This window comes from Pteropus vampyrus, unplaced genomic scaffold (assembly GCF_000151845.1).
Source record: "Pteropus vampyrus isolate Shadow unplaced genomic scaffold, Pvam_2.0 Scaffold204, whole genome shotgun sequence".
NCBI lineage: Eukaryota > Metazoa > Chordata > Mammalia > Chiroptera > Pteropodidae > Pteropus > Pteropus vampyrus.
Genome location: NW_011888985.1, coordinates 992,907 through 1,003,736, shown reverse-complemented (window position 1 = coordinate 1,003,736; position 10,830 = coordinate 992,907). Strand labels below are relative to the sequence as shown.

General features: G+C 49.1%; 1 long non-coding RNA gene across 3 annotated transcripts in view; it reads left to right on the top strand.

Moving 5' to 3' along the window:
• The window catches only part of LOC111746903, a 15,147-nt gene extending 4,722 nt beyond the window's left edge, over positions 1-10,425 (top strand). For 2 of the 3 annotated variants that reach the window (XR_002783306.1, XR_002783308.1), the window contains exons 3-5: positions 1,359-1,536; positions 1,649-1,815; positions 4,942-10,425. This is a non-coding gene — a long non-coding RNA (uncharacterized LOC111746903). The remainder of the gene's footprint in view (positions 1-1,358; positions 1,537-1,648; positions 1,816-4,941) is intronic. The other variant, XR_002783307.1, reaches the window with a different exon arrangement.
• Positions 10,426-10,830: the final 405 nt, after the last annotated feature.

Below are 10,830 nucleotides of genomic sequence, written 5' to 3'. Positions count from 1 at the left end.
GCGCCTTTTCAGCTGAAAGAGAAGAAGAAGATTGGTATGCAAAAGTTCTTCCTGATTCCTTTAATAATTCAATCACTGTAATTAAATTTCTACTCTAAAAGCTCTAGCGAAGAAAGAGAGAGAGAAGAAAAAAAGATGGATAATACATACTGGTGACTGGAGCCCTGAACTGAAAAATATTTGATGGAGACAGATTACTTTCATCTCTCCTCCCTCCCCCCCAGGTGGACTGCAATGCCTATTATTTTCATTTAATTAAAACCTGGACCCGAGAGAGAGGAAAACAATTGCGCTTTTGTGCTTCTGCGGAGCCCTGTCGGTCCTCCTTACTGGGTGGAGGAGGACAGGTCGTGTTTGCCAGCTCTCCCTTTGTCCACTGTGTGGTCACTGAAGATGACGCTTCCCTTTTAAGACAGCAGTTGGCTTCTCGTGGAACTGTCCCCTACGTGGATATGGTCCAAGCCTCTGAAGAGGGCTCTCGAATGCTGCTCTCGTTCGAGATACAGCCGCTTAAGATTGTTATTCTCTCATGAGTTATACGGCGCTTATGGAGTCGAATACCTTGCTTCATCAATCATAGAAAAATCCCTTTTACTTCCTGGCTCCCATCCCCTCCGACCTCCTCAATCTGCTTTCCAAAGGCCATGGGTGACGAAAGGAAAAACTCAGAGGCCTCCTGGCTCCCTTCTTGCCTGGACTTTCAATTGACCATGTTGATCGCTCCAGCTTTTTAAAATTTTTTCCCCTAGGAGAAGTGACTGGCCGGGCTAACTGGCAGTACCTTCTCTTACCTTTGCTGCTCCATGTGCTGCCCCTACGATGCAGGCGAGCATCATGCCGACGACCATCGGGAATAGTCAGAGGTTCAGGGATACATCACTGCCCACGACCCCCAAACGCACAGCTATAAAATCACATTCTCCTCCCTGTCTCTGATCACGGCCACTAGACTGTCTCCTTGGTCATCAGTCCACAGCATGTTGGTGGCCCCTCGTGATGGGGCGTGGACCTTCTCCTCCTCTCGGCTCTCAGTAGTCGATCCCACGTGCTTCTCACGATTTCTCACTCATTGTCACTGCCAAGAGCCAGAGAGCTCGCCACAGAGGACTGATCTCTCTAGATGCATCTCCTCCAGGATTACTGACAAGGGCATCAAACCAGCGCCAGACAGTAGACAAACGTGCTCCTCACACCCAGTCAAACAAACAGAGCCCAGAGCATCCTATTTCAGAAATGGTTCTAGGAATTAATACCACAAGCCCTTTAAAATCACACGTTTTGGTTTTTCTTCTATATAAGATGGTTGCCTTTATTTACGTCTTTGATGAATGTGGTATTTCCTTTTTTTTTGCACGCAGAAGGAGCCAACTTTACCCAGGCACAGGACACTGTCCACTCTGCTTACTTCCCAGGGGAAAACGGTGGCTAATCTGACAGGCTCAAGCCCAGTCCATCACTGGTCACATTTCATTGTGATCAGTGAAGGGACATGCATCCAAGAGTGGCTTCAGTGTCTATCCCCTTCTCCAAGGACAGGTAAGCTCTGTGGGACCGGCCTTCTTACATTCATGGGTAGACAAGGGCAAGTCGACTTAGATCCTTGGCCTCGGCTGCTTTCTTCAATCTAGCTTCTGCCTCAATGTTCTAGAAATAGGTGGGACGTCGGATACTAGTGTTTGCCCAGCGGCATAAAGCAACGCCGCCTGGTCTATACAAAGGAGATGACAAGTGAAGGGATTTAGGCCCCAATCCCAAGTCTCCACCCCTCACATGACCCAGAAGAACATTCCAGTAAAGTGACACCTAAAATGGAAGGTAAGGAGGCGTGACCTCTACCCAACAATAGAGAAAATTCTAAGGGGAAAAGAGACCAAGATAAAATGAAAGGACGTGGACAGAAAAATGAAGGCGCGGGAAGGTGAGTTTAGTTCCTCCTTCTCGTCTTCCTCTCCTTTTTCTTATGTCTGATATTTTCATCCCAAAGACATCGCAAGCTTAATGGAGGGTCCAGCCCGTAATTTGCTCACAGTAGAACGAGTTTTTCTCTCTTGAGAAACTGACGTTCAAGAGAATTAAGATAGACTTGATTAAATCGATCATTTTAAAGTGGTTTTTGATTAGGTACAGCACACAGTGTAACGTTCAGAGGGTAGACAAGTGTCCTCCGTAGAAAGGAAGTCCCTTTTCCTGTCTCCCCCACCCCCTCTATCCACAGCTGCCCTCCTTGGAGGTGACGCAGGCATCAAGGGCTTGTGTCTCCTTCCAGATACTGAATGACTCTTTTGCAAAGCTAAACCTTAGAGAAAAGGTATTTATGCTTCTCTCGAAAAATGCTAAGCACAGGAAGCAAACTAGAAAGCAGTATCACAAATTAATCAGGTAGCAGGTAGTCCAGAAGAGCTAAAATATGGCCATGAAACATCAGGGCAAAGAACTCTGGAGAGAAAGTGTGAACTTTTAGGAGAAGGGACTAAACTATCAGCGCCATTCTGCAGCAGTCACTGAAGACCACCAGCCCCGCCCCGCCCACGCCCTGAGCCCAGAGGGACCTCTATCCCCAAGAGCTGCTGAGCGCTGAGTTCACTTGGTGGCACTCCTAGGGCATCCTATGGTGTCAATGGATGCCCACTGCCCAGAATACTGGGCTGCAGGCTTCCCATGGTGCCCATGGACGCCCACGGTCCAGAATTCTGGGCCTCTGTGCCCTCCTCATCTGCTGCTGTCCCAACAACCGGCTGGCCATCTAGAAGCTCCTCTCCCTGTCTCCTGCGTCTGGACCTTTGGCTGCTGGTCGAGTCTCGTCTGGCCTGGATGCAGCCCCGGTTTTTCTGATCTGTGATGGACTGGTGTAGATGGGAAAAGCAAGGTTGACAGAAACCATAAATCCTCCAGCTTTCCAGCCTGTTACGACCCAGGATGAAAAGATAAAGAAAAACAAAAGCAAAGAAATGAGAGTAAATTTAATTTCTGTGGTCGAAGAAGCTCACTAGCTCTTATTGAATCCTAGCTTATTTATCTAGTGTTTCTTAACTTAATTTCCAGCCTGCTGCTCATGGGCCATGTCTTTGTTATGATTTTATCTAGTGCTAAGTGGGCAAAATAACTAAATAAAAACAACTCGAGGTTTTTCTTTGCCAAAGAAGTCATGAAATCGAATATAAAAATTAAGCCTAGACTTTGGGGCAGAATGATGATTTGAGAAACCAGGGTTCAAATCACATGCAGCCAAAAGGTCAGAATTGGCTGCAGACAGGCATGGTCCATGAGAGGCTGTTTGCACTGGCCAGAAACTGTGGCAAAAGTATTAAATAATCTAAGATACTCCCGTGCAATGAAAGACTTCAGAGCTTCAAAAGGAATGGGATGAATCTGTGTGTGTTGTCATGGTTACGATCACTCAGATATTGATAAATCAGAAAAGTGCAATACACAAATACTTCCTTCTTGATGAAAAATAGTGTGTATCTATGTACATACACACATATATGTACACATATATGTTTGAATGTGCGTGTATCCTAGTAGATGGAGATGTAGCTATATGGTACACGTGGGAATTTTCCAAAAAGAAATGCAGGAAGACAAGAGACGACTAGTAGACGTTATCTCTGGACAATGGAACTGAGTATGTGGATGGAAAAGAGACGTGTTTTACCATATACCTCCCGCACTGTTTGAATTTGCTTTTCACGTGCATGAAAATATTTTCATAATAACAAAGAAAGCATGCACAAAAAAGAAAAAAAAATGCCTGCATGCATGTTCAAATTTCAAAAGCTCTAAATTCTGCCCTGCATTCAAGAAAGAATTAAATATAACACACATCCAGAGACTGAATTACCGCAGCAACCGACTTCAAATATCCATAAATAAGTGATTCACATCCAGCTGCATAGAACCGTGAAAGCGACCTTTGGGTATGACACTGACGGGGCTTGAGAAGCATTTCCCCGGGCGAACTGATGGACAGCACCCTTCACCTTGAGAGCTGCTATTCTGCTACCTCAAGGTCAGGCCGACAAGGGTAAACATAACATTAACATTTAGAAGTGCTTTCCCCTGGGGGCGGAAGTGGGGAAGAGGGTTAACCCTTCCAAAACCCTTAACCTTTGGGGAAGGTGTCATCCTGCCAACATCCCAAGCTCTTTGCAGGTTTTCAAAAGATCCTCTCCAGGGCTGACCTTGAATAGAAAACAATGGGCTGAACTATGCCCATGGAGACATTGTGAGCCGTTACTTAAAAATTAAAATTTCTCCCTTCTGCTGTGCGTGCATGCAAATGTTCTTTCATTATGTCGCTTAACCTGCATATCGTTACCACCTTATCACAGGAAAGCAGAGGAGAAGTAGCCTCCAGCAGTTCGGGTAGGTATTGGAGAACTGACTTTGCACACTTCCCCTCCACCACGCACACCCATACGCGCGCGTGCGCTGCCTGGAATGGGCCAGGCAGAGCAGAGCCCGGCGATGCTCGGGGAAGAGCGAGCCGAGAGGAAGAGGTGGCTCGTGGACATGCAGGCGGAGTTTCCTGCGGGAACAGAGGACGCCTTTCCTTTTTAAAGGACGTGTGTTATTTACGTATGGGTCCTGGCCGCCCATGAGGTAGATAGACATTCTCCATGTTGCTAATGTGCGCCGTGCCGATGGTCTCCCCTTCAAGCGTCAACGCTTCTTGTGGAAGTAACGTTTTTCTGAAAAACAAAAACAAAAAAAAAAAACCCCATCCTTCCAGACCATTTTTACTTTTGACTTCTTAATGCAGTTGTATGAGGAACGGAAACGTTTAGAATGAAACATCGCCAGGCAGGGAGCAACCGAGTCTGACCAGGGTCATCGACCGTGTCATCATGCCCGGTATTGATCACGTCTGCTCGTGTCGATCTGGCTTTTGCCCTCTCCACAGTAATTTTTGTAAACTCCCTGCTTTTTATTTCTTTTCAGGCTACCGGAAAGACCCAAGCCACCTGAGCCTCGTGCCTTCTTACAGTCAAATGGCCGAAATCACCATTTCTTCTGACTTTTTTTTTCTGCTTTCTTTTGTCGAAGTCACTCTCCTGATAAACGCTCTCTGCAACGAAGCATTAATTTTTTAAAAATCCTGTGTTCGGATGGCTTGAGGTGGGTTTTTTATAGTCTCTGAGCAGTCAGCACTGGAAGCGAGTACCTAGCAGGAAACAATGTACCAATATAAGTAGCCAAAGAATATCACCTCCGTGGTTAATCCCGTTTCTCTCAATGCTCTGGATCTTTATTTTTCTACTCCTCAGATTACGTCTGCTGAAGAAAGCTCCCTAAGTTGTTACATGAATTGCCGAGCATACGATATTTTCTTTGTATTACGTGTGCGTGGAGGTGATTACACAAGTCACTCCGTAACATTTATTAAGATTTGAGTGTGCCCACACCATTGGAGCATTTGAGGGGAAATCTGTTTACGTCCAAGGTGTGACGCGTCTACTCAGGAAATGTGTTATCTGGTTGGCGAGTTAAGTAATTACACGTTCGGAAAACGCATCTCCTTCATTTCTCTTCAGATTGTTTTTCTTTCTTCTAATTCTTTTACTCCCACCTCACTCTTTCCTCTTTTCAGATTTCCAATTTCCTGTCTTTCCTTCCTTCCTTATCCTCTTTTTCTCTTGCAAGGCTGTCTGCCTACCGTCTCGTCCAGCCGTGGCCCCCCGTAGCCAGCCTGGGCCATGGGACGTGGTGACACTGGTCATCGCAACTCCTTTTCCCACTCAACAAAGAGAAGGAACACTCTCAGACAGGTGAGTAGGAAGAGTACCCAGCGATGGCCCAGGGTCACATGTGGCAGCCCACCGTCACTGCCGCATGAGGCTGGAAGACCGTTCACGGACATGCAGGAGACACGTATGTGCGAGTCACGAGTCATAGTCTGCACCAGAGCAAAGAGCCCAGGTGACATACGGGAAGCGAACCAACCATCGTTTCAAAAACCATACATTCTTTGGGGGAAATAATTCAATATTCATTCAAGACACAGTGTGTGAACTTGTATTTTGTGTCCAGTGATGGAACGCTAAGGCGCAGTGCTGATCCTCAAGGAGTTGACAGACTAGTGACAAATGCGGACGAGACCGCAGGCGAGAGCAGCCGTGTGTACGTTCTGAGCGAGAGGCGGCCCAGAGTGTGACGCGTGGGGCTGGGGGTGGAAAGGAGGGAGGAGAACCGTCGGGTGACATCTCGACAAGAAACGCAACTGACAGACGTTCCGTCAGCTCTCCGGTGTGCGCAGTTCTGTCCCCGTGTCCTCCCGAATGCACAGTGGCCCCTGATGGCCTTGAGGTGGCTCGATCATGGGCCAACGTGAGAAGACAAAGAAGTTTGCTTGAGAAGGGACAACGCAGCATCTCGGGGACAGGCCACCGGGGAATGGCACAGAGTCAAGCACAAGAGCCCTGACAAGTCCGGGCGACGACTGTACTGGGAGTTTCCTCTTGGAGCCCCAGAGGCCTCTGCGCCCCGACTTCGGGTGCATCATAAAAAGTCACACTCATAGTCTTGAAGTCACACCTGCCATATAGTAGGCCAGCCCTGAGGGCCGCTGTGTCGGAGGGTGACGGTGATCACGACAGCAACGGAAAAGGCTTCCAGGCCTTCGGTGACTCTTACGCGCTAGCTGATCGATCACGCCTTTCAGCGAGTGTGTCGTAACCTCGAAGATTTAGCACTTCATAGTTCAAAGATTTATTTCGATAATACAATTTTAATGTTAAGTGGATTCGTATTGAAAAGGAAGTCAGGAGAATGGCGAGGAGATTCGCTCCGGTCTCGTCGATCACAGGAAAAGCCGCGTGTGACACGGAAGGCTGACGTGGCCCCTTGGTACACACTGCAGGCCCCGCCGGGCCCACAGGAGGTAACGCCTTACCTTGCCCCCCGCCGCCACCCGCATGCTAATCCGCATGTCCCTTACCTTCCGTTCAGCACGTGCTGGCTTCCGCTGTGGGCTGGGGACTCTCTTGGCCACAAGGACACACAGATTTACAAATCCTCTTAAAGCGCCACCCGCAGTCTAGCCTCCCCTGCCGCACAACGGCCCTGTCCGCCCTCTGTGTCCCTTCTGCCCTCTCTGCCTCTGCCTCTGACTTCTCTATCTCCTACCTCCCTGTTCTCGTCCTCTGTCCCTCTCCTGCCCTCCCTGTCCTACTCCCCCCTCCCCCCCAACACGCCCCTAGCTAATGTCCCACAGTCCCACCCCTTCCCTCCCACAGGCGCCTTCTGCCCCCACCCTGGGTCTGCTGACATCCGCTGTGCGTGGTCCCCTTCTCAGAGCCTGACTGCCGTGCACACCCGATCTCCTTCGGCCCTCATCTCCCTTGTCCTGGTGGCATCCGGCACTGCCGACCATGTTCTTTTTTGCCGAAGCTCTCTGTGGTACCTCGTTGCAGCCCGGCCCCCTCCTTTCCGCCTTCCAGGGGCCCTGACGCAGGCCTTTTCCTGCATCTGCCCCAGAACCGCGCGTGTTTCCCGGGTCCTCTGCTTGGCCCTCTTCCCACACTGCACCCCCTTCCACGGACAGTCTCACGGCTCTGGCGACGTCTTCCGCCCAGTGTCCATGTCCCACATCTCATCACGGCCAGGTGTCTGCCTCTAGGGCGCGCCCTCCGACACTCAACCCCCGGCTCGGGGTTTCCCTGGGGTGTCCCATGGACACCCTCACACGGTCCCCGATGACTTTACCATAGCTCTCCTCTCGGACCACAGTCAGCCTGCCTCACAACTAGAACCCAGCAGAGCAGGACACTGGCGGAGCTGCCGCCCACCGTTGGCTGCGCCACCTAAGCACAAGCCCGGCCTCTCTCCCGCTTAGCTGGGAGCGAGCTCGATGGCATCGTCCCTGCCCCCAGGTGGTCAGAGCCCGCTGCCTCTTGGCCGAGGAGACCACTCTGAAACGGCCTTCTCCACGAGGCAGCCTGGAGGGTGACAGGCCGAGGCGAAGGTGGGGAGCCAGGTGCGCTGGTCACCGTCAGACCCTGGACTTTAAGCTGGGCGTGAGGGCAGGGGCCAGATACGGTGGGATGCAAAGATCTGCCCCCTGCCCCCATTCCAGCCTAGCCTTACAATTACCATCGATCGCAGTTGTCTCAGAAAAAATGTGCCCCTCTGTACACGAATGTCTCATTCTCGAAGCAGCAACATGGAGAAGACAGAAAAGAGATTCTGGCTGATGACGGATGAGCTGCAAAGCTGCCCCGGGCCACTAAAGCCTCAGCGAATTCATTTTTCCAACATTTGAATATATAAGATTTTATTATTTTTTAATATAAAAAAAACCCTAAAAGTTCTTACAATGATAATTTATTACCTCTATAATTCAAACACAAAAATGTGGAAATTCGAAGCAATCACTTAAAAAGTCAGGCTTCAAGTTAAAGCTTGTACCGTTTTGAAATAATATAGAGCCTCTACCGCTGCCCGAGAACTACCATCCACTCGTAAAATCAGCCCGAACATTGGAGAAGAGACAGATGCCGGCTTTCTTTCTCCTTCTGAATGGATTAAACCTTGCGGGTGAGCAGTGCAGATGGATGACTGAATCCAGAGAACATCAGTCCTTCACTCAGCCAGCAGGAACGAAGCCCCGATGTGTCCTCAGACACACGCGTTCCATGTCAGCACGTGTGCGCATGCACGTGCGTGCACACACACGCACGCACGCACACACACACACGCACACACACGTCGATCCCGGGCCACAGTGGTCGAGAGCGTGGGCTCTAGAGACAGACACACCTGAGTTGGCATCCTGGCTTTTCTTCCACTGGACCCTGATCATAGAGAACATTTCTAACTATTCTCAGCCTCATTCTCATCTGTAAAAAGGGCACCGTCATTTCCGCATCCCGTAGGTGCTCTGAGGAGTCAACGAATGAAGTATTCAGGGGGCACTACAGCCACAGGAGAGGGACAGGTGGCTCAGTGGCCCTGCAGGGTGCCAGGAAGGGCTTTACAGGTAGACCGTGGCTTCGCATCAGTAGTGAGGGGGCTCTCTCAGCCATGGATGGCACTGAGTTACTTAGCTTCTCCGTGACTCAGTTTCCTTGGCTATAACATTGGCGTCACCATACTGTCTACCTCACATGGCCCCTGGAGACCTGCATGAATTAATCCATGTGGAGACTTAGAAGGACGCCTGGCCCTGCTCAGAGCTCAATAAACGCTCCACCATCATTAGTAGTATCCAAAAATATCTCAGAGCCCTGCTTCTCTCCATCTCGCTCTCCACGCTCCTCGCATCCAATCTGTTTCCTTCGTGCCAAACAGATTGCAAATTAAAGAAAAATAAAATAAAATAAAAATGAATGAAGAGAGTGTAGCAGTCTAGAGATGCCGAGGGAGACAGTGTTTGGATGGCGGTGTGACGAACCATCCCAAAGATGTTCGCCGCAAGACTGAGGAGAGGAAATTCTTCTGTGATTATAAACACACAGGTGATGTTCTGAAAGCACCTTGTGTTGATGGTCAAAGTGGGCTCGCCTACCAGATAGTACATCACCTTCGTCTAGAGTCCCTCCCCCCAGAGACTTGGCTGAGGGATGCGTGCTGAACGAGCAACTGCAAATTGCTTACCCAGTATCAAAAAGGACCCATAGGGGAATAGTATCGACAGATTTCCTTCATATCAACCAGCAGGGTCCAAGGCAGAAGGACTCAGGAATTCATCAGGCAATTTCCAGTTGCCCTAGAAACATCCCTCGTGAACAGGTCACTAGCCAATCTGCATCGAGCATCAACAGTGCCCTGGTGTATAAAAGATGTCAGTCTTGGTAGAAATTTATCGCATCCCTGAAGCGTGTAGCTTACATAGAGTATAACATCAGAGAGCGATATTAGCGGAGTTCACAACTGAGTCACTCACTGAATCATAAGTGAGAGAACAGAGACGATGGCCGTCCATGCTGTGGACGAAGCAAAGTGGACCGAGAACCGAAGCTCCCCTGAGCGATGCCCTTGTTAACGACACACTCCAGATTTCCTTAAGACAAAACTCCTGAATCATGCTGAGTTTGAGGACGAACGCAAGCCAGCACTCAGATGGTTTGAAAGGAAATTGGTGATTCGTTTATTCATTTTGTTATCCGCCAGCAAGTATTTCCCGAGCACCAACGACGTGTCTGGCTCTGTTCTCGGAGCTGGGGCTGCCACGGAGAGTGAAGTTGGCCGCGTCTCGCCTGCCTCGTTCCATTGCCTGAGAGCATGGTGAGAGGTGGCTGCTGGTATTGGGTTGTGTTCCGACCAGAATTTGGGCGGAAGTCAATATAATGGTGAACACATAAGGAGGAGGAGCATAGAGAAATAGTACTTTTAAATGTACACAGATCTAATGAACTTGGGCAGATTTCTTAAACTGGAACATGGGAAGTGTGTAAAGTCAGAATACATACAGAGTGTCTTCATGGAGCGTCGACTTTCCCTTGAAAATCTGGGTCGGGGGGGATCCAAAGACTTCTGAATACAGATAAATTATCGGAACGCAAAATTTTCAATAATTTTCCTGGAGAAACACAAAAATGGAAAGACGTTCTCCACTTGTAACAACACCTTCAGATCCTAGCCTTCAACCTTGCTCGTGTTTTTTCTCCTCAGCTACTGAGAAGACTTCTCAGGTTTTTCGATGGAAAAAATCTGAGAAGTCCTCTTTCGACGTGTTTTCTCTTTTCCAAAATATTCTGGTTAATTTTTTTTTTTTTTAAAGTAATCCTCGAGTACTCCTTTTTGCAATAGAATGAGTATGGTCCAGCAGGTAAGAGCTTTCGGCGTTCACGAAGATGAAGACTTGGTCGCTCCACACTCAGAGGGGACCTT